Source organism: Eschrichtius robustus, chromosome 6, assembly GCF_028021215.1.
Source record: "Eschrichtius robustus isolate mEscRob2 chromosome 6, mEscRob2.pri, whole genome shotgun sequence".
NCBI classification, from domain to species: Eukaryota; Metazoa; Chordata; class Mammalia; order Artiodactyla; family Eschrichtiidae; genus Eschrichtius; species Eschrichtius robustus.
The window spans coordinates 88,940,921-88,947,707 of NC_090829.1; positions in this window are offsets into that span (position 1 = coordinate 88,940,921).

A 6,787-nucleotide genomic window follows, 5' to 3' on the forward strand; every position below is an offset into this window, starting at 1 on the left:
ATCTTGGGTCACAAATCAAGCCTTGGTAAATTTAAGAAAATTGAAATCGTATCAAGTATCTTTTCCGACCACAACGCTATGAGACTAGATATCAATTACAGGAAAAGATCTGTAAAAAATACAAACACATGGAGGCTACACAATACATTACTTAATAACGAAGTGATTACTGAAGAAATCAAAGGGGAAATCAAAAAATACCTAGAAACAAATGACAATGAAGATACGACGACCCAAAACCTATGGGATGCAGCAAAAGCAGTGCTAAGAGGGAAGTTTATAGCAATACAAGCCTACCTCAAGAAACAGGAAACATCTCGAATAAACAACCTAACCTTGCACCTGAAGCAATTAGAGAAAGAAGAACAAAAAAACCCCAAAGCCAGCAGAAGGAAAGAAATTATGAAGATCAGGTCAGAAATAAATGAAAAAGAAATGAAGGAAACAATAGCAAAAATCAATGAAACTAAAAGCTGGTTCTTTGAGAAGATAAACAAAATTGATAAACCATTAGCCAGACTCATCAAGAGAAAAAGGGAGAAGACTCAGATCAATAGAATTAGAAATGAAAAAGGAGAAGTAACCACTGACACTGCAGAAATACAAAAGATCATGAGAGATTACTACAAGCAACTCTATGCCAATAAAATGGACAACCTGGAAGAAATGGACAGATTCTTAGAAATGCACAAACTGCCGAGACTGAACCAGGAAGAAATAGAAAATATGAACAGACCAATCACAAGCACTGAAATTGAAACTGTGATTAAAAACCTTCCAACAAACAAAAGCCCAGGACCAGATGGCTTCACAGGTGAATTCTATCAAACATTTAGAGAAGAGCTAACACCTATCCTTCTCAAACTCTTCCAAAATATTGCAGAGGGAGGAACACTCCCAAACTCATTCTACGAGGCCACCATCACCCTGATACCAAAACCAGACAAAGATGTCACAAAGAAAGAAAACTACAGGCCAATATCACTGATGAACATAGATGCAAAAATCCTCAACAAAATACTAGCAAACAGAATCCAACAGCACATTAAAAGGATCATACACCATGATCAAGTGGGGTTTATCCCAGGAATGCAAGGATTCTTCAATATACGCAAATCAATCAATGTGATACACCATATTAACAAATCGAAGGAGAAAAACCATATGATCATCTCAATAGATGCAGAGAAAGCTTTCGACAAAATTCAACACCCATTTATGATAAAAGCCCTGCAGAAAGTAGGCATAGAGGGAACTTTCCTCAACATAATAAAGGCCATATATGACAAACCCACAGCCAACATTGTCCTCAATGGTGAAAAACTGAAACCATTTCCACTAAGATCAGGAACAAGACAAGGTTGCCCACTCTCACCACTATTATTCAACATAGTTTTGGAAGTGTTAGCCACAGCAATCAGAGAAGACAAAGAAATAAAAGGAATCCAAATCGGAAAAGAAGAAGTAAAGCTGTCACTATTTGCAGATGACATGATACTATACATGGAGAATCCTAAAGATGCTACCAGAAAACTCCTAGAGCTAATCAATGAATTTGGTAAAGTAGCAGGATACAAAATAAATGCACAGAAATCTCTTGCATTTCTATACACTAATGACGAAAAATCTGAAAGTGAAATTAAGAAAACACTCCCATTTACCATTGCAACAAAAAGAATAAAATATCTAGGAATAAACCTGCCTAAGGAGACAAAAGACCTGTATGCAGAAAACTATAAGACACTGATGAAAGAAATTAAAGATGATACAAATAGATGGAGAGATATACCATGTTCCTGGATTGGAAGAATCAACATTGTGAAAATGACTCTACTACCCAAAGCAATCTACAGATTCAATGCAATCCCTATCAAACTACCACTGGCATTTTTCACAGAACTAGAACAAAAAATTTCACAATTTGTATGGAAACACAAAAGACCCCGAATAGCCAAAGCAATCTTGAGAACGAAAAATGGAGCTGGGGGAATCAGGCTCCCTGACTTCAGACTATATTACAAAGCTTCAGTAATCAAGACAGTTTGGTACTGGCACAAAAACAGAAATATAGATCAATGGAACAGGATAGAAAGCCCAGAGATAAACCCACACACATATGGTCACCTTATCTTTGATAAAGGAGGCAAGCATATACAGTGGAGAAAAGACAGCCTCTTCAATAAGTGGTGCTGGGAAAATTGGACAGGTACATGTAAAAGTATGAAATTAGAACACTCCCTGACACCATGCACAAAAATAAACTCAAAATGGATTAAAGACCTAAGTGTAAGGGCAGACACTATCAAACTCTTAGAGGAACACATAGGCAGAACACTCTATGACATACATCACAGCAAGATTCTTTTTGACCCAGCTCCCAGAGAAATGGAAATAAGAACACAAATAAACAAATGGGACCTAATGAAACTTAAAAGCTTTTGCACAGCAAAGGAAACCATAAACAAGACCAAAAGACAACCATCAGAATGGGAGAAAATATTTGCAAATGAAGCAACTGACAAAGGATTAATCTCCAAGATTTACAAGCAGCTCATGCAGCTCAATAACAAAAAAACCAACAACCCAATCCAAAAATGGGCAGAAGACCTAAATAGACATTTCTCCAAAGAAGATATACAGATGGCCTACAGACACATGAAAGAATGCTCAACATCATTAATCATTAGAGAAATGCAAATCAAAACTACAATGAGATATCATCTCACACCGGTCAGAATGGCCATCATCAAAAAAATCTAGAAACAATAAATGCTGGAGAGGGTGTGGAGGAAAGGGAACACTCTTGCACTGTTGGTGGGAATGTAAATTGATACAGCCACTATGGAGAACAGTATGGAGGTTCCTTAAAAAACTACAAATAGAACTACCATACGACCCAGCAATCCCAATACTGGGCATATACCCTGAGAAAACCATAGGTCAAAAAGAGTCATGTACCAAAATGTTCATTGCAGCTCTATTTACAATAGCCAGGAGATGGAAGCAACCTAAATGTCCATCGACAGATGAATGGATAAAGAAGATGTGGCACATATATACAATGGAATATTACTCAGCCATAAAAAGAAATGAAATGGAGGTATTTGTAATGAGGTGGATGGAGTTAGAGTCTGTCATACAGAGTGAAGTAAGTCAGAAAGAGAAAAACAAATACAGTATGCTAACACATATATACGGAATCTAAGGGAAAAAAAAAAAAAAGGCCATGAAGAACCTAGTGGCAAGACGGGAATAAAGACACAGACCTACTAGAGAATGGACTTGAGGATATGGGGAGGGGGTGGGGTGAGATGTGACAGGGTAAGAGAGTGTCATGGACATATATACACTACCAAATGTAAAATAGATAACTAGTGGGAAGCAGCCGCATAGCACAGGGAGATCAGCTCGGTGCTTTGTGACCACCTAGAGGGGTGGGATAGGGAGGGTGGGGGGGAGGGAGATGCAAGAGGGAAGAGAAATGGGAACATATTGTATATGTATAACTGATTCACTTTGTTATAAAGCAGAAGCTAACACACCATTGTAAGGCAATTATACTTCAATAAAGATGTTTAAAAAAAAAAAAATCAAAGGCTAGGACCCTAAATTATCAACTATTCTTGCTATAAAAACTACAGTAATAAATTGTGTTGTGGTGTCTAGGTTATTAAAACCTAGTTGTTTCTAAAAAAAAAAAAAAAAAAAAAAAAAAAGAGCCAACTACAAAAGCTTTTGCATACAAGGGGAACAGCCAGATTGGTATTGGAAAGATGGCTTTGGTTTGGAAATGGAAGAGATAACAGATATGAGAAACTCACTCTTCCTGAACTCATGGTCTAAAACAGGGGTTTGGAAACACCTAGAAAACTAAAAATTCTGATGGCTGGGGTGAGGGCCCTGGCATCAGTTTTTAAAACTCCCCGCATGATTTCAGTGTGCCAGAAGTTTGGAAATTACTGGTCTAGAATCTTGCTACTCAAAGGGTAGTACGGGGTGCTTATTAGAAATGCAGAATCTTGGGCCTTCACTTCACATCTACTGATCAGAATCTGTATTTTAACAAGGTCCCCCAGTGGTTTCTATGCACATTAAAGCCCAAGAGGCACTGGGCTAGAAAAGTTTTCAACTTTGGCTGTACATTAGAATCACTTGGGGAACTTTTAAAATGTAATGATATTCTGGTCTCACCCACAGAGACGGTAATTCATTTGGTATAGGATGGGACCTGGTCTTTGGTATGCTATATGTTTCTCAGGTGATTCCAATGTACAGTCAATGTTGTGAAATAGAAGGCAAAGCTGAGTGCTGAATAACTTTGCATAAGAGAGAATCTAGAGGTAACTCAGGTAGCCTGGGAGATAGAAATTAGGGACAGTATGAAAGGTGAGATTTAAGGATGCTTATGCTGGTTGATGCAGCAATGTGTTAGGAAGTTGGGCTTTTTGAGAGGAAAGTTTTTCCAATGAGAGATTTCCATGGTGGTAGGGAGGGAAGAATAGAGGTTGATTGAAGGACTTTAAAAACAAAGATGTGTAATATTTGATTTCAGGTTGTTGACTTTGCTATGAAGCAGCATAAGAGGTGACCATGAGAGCATTTGACCCTAGTAGTTCTCAGAATTCTTGTGATATATGTAAAATCCTCCGAGGATTATGAAGGATGAAGCCTTGACCTACTTAAAATATAAACTACAGGAAGAGTGACCCCAGAAAATTGGAGAACTTAAAGATGGAGGCATCTTGTTATCAGTCATTTGGGAAATAAACTTATCATATAAGGATAGTTTATACTTTGACCACCAGCTGCTTCTTCAGGAATGAGTAATATCTCTCCAGTTTGAATCTAGGTCAGTATATCATTCTTGCTTTTTTGTTATCTAGCCTTCTTTTTGCTCAATCATGCTGCCTTCTTCTTGAGTTTCATGTTATCCATTTATTGTTATATGTTGTCCAATAGTTGGAGGGACTTTCAGATTCTCATGTCTAGTTATTAAGGCAGTAAAACTTTTCATTCTTTTTTTAATTGAAGTAAAATTGACTTACAAGATTATATTAGTTTCAGGTGTACAACATAGTGAGTTGATATTTTTATGCATTATGAAATGATCACCACGATGTCTAGTTACCATTCATCACCATACAAAGTTATTACTTTATTATTGACTATATTCCCTATGCCATACATCACATCCCTGTGACTTATTTATTTTGTAATTGGAAGTTTGTACCTCTTAATCCCTTTTGCCTATTTAGCTTATCTCTCCACTCCGCTACCTGCTAGCAACCACCAGTTTGATCTCTGTACCTATGAATCTATTTCTGTTTTATTATTTTTGTTCATTTGTTTTGTTTTTTAGATTCCACGTATAAGTAAATCATATGCTTTTTATCATTCTTTGTCTGACATATTTCACTTACCCTCTAGGTCCATCCATGTTGTTACAAATGGCAAGATTTCATTCTTTTTTAATGGCTGAGTAATATTCTGTTGTATGTATATACCACATCTTTTTCCATTCATTTCTCTGTGGACAGTTAGGTTGCTTCCATATCCTGGTTATTGTAAAAAATGCTATAATGAACACTGGCGTACATATATCTTTTCAAATTGGTGTTTTCATTTCTTTCAGATAAACATCCAGACGTGGAGTTGCTGGATCATATAGTAGTTCTATTTTTAATCTGAAGAACCTTCATACTGTTTTCCATAGTGGTTGTACGAATTTACATTTCCACCAAGAATGCACAAGGGTTCCCTTTTGTCCATATCCTTGCCAACACTTGTTATTTCTTTCTTTCTTTTTTTTTTTTTTTTGATAATAGCCACTCTGACAGGTGTGATGTGATATCTCATTGTGACTTTGACTTGCATTTTCCTGGTGATCAGTCATGTTGACAACCTTTACATGTGCCTGTTGGCCATTAGTATGTCTTCTTTGGAAAAATGCAGGCATGGGGTCTTGTGGTGCCCTGTGCTGGGGCCACCTTTAGGGGATTGCTGTAGCAGGTGTGGTCGAAGGGCCTGGGGTGCACTGGGGCAGCCTTGGCAGACCACCTAGAGTGTGAGCCATATTTCCACCTTGCTATCAAGGTGGAGGAGGAATGCAAAATATGGTGCTCTCTGGAACCTTTGACCACAGAGAGAGTTCCAGCAGTTCCCCACTTTTTTGGCAGATGCTCTGGGGTTAGTAAATGGATTTCCTTAATGTATAGTCTAGGTGCCCTTTAAAATCACTGTTTTTTCACTGTGTCCCAGGGTGAGTGAGTCTACAACCTGGCTTCTCAGTGATATCCCTCCGTAATGCAGATTGCTGTGTTGGGTGTGGGGTTCCCATCGGTACCATGTCTCTGTCTTTCCTACCCATCTCTGTGTGGTCCCTCTATTGTTTGCTGTGCAGAATCTGTTATCAGCCCTCAGTTCTTCTTCAGGAAGAACTGCTTTATGTGTAGGTGTATATTCACTGTGTCTGTGGTAGGAGGTGAGTTCAAGGTCTTCTACACCACCATTTTTAAACTGGAAAACCCAAGACTTTTCATTCTAACTTTTTATCTCTGATTCTTTGTCATTACATCCAACCACCCCTAAGCAGTGAAGAAACTTTTCTGATTGCTGAGTGAAGGATATATGCCCCTCCCTTGTTTTTTGAAGACAGGAAGGAAAAGTTTATTCTTGTTTGTCTTAAGTATTTGATATATGATTGAGTTAATCCTTTTCAGATAACATCTTTAGTTAATTCAATCAAAATGAGACTCACTTTTTTAAACTTTAAAAATTTTTTTATATC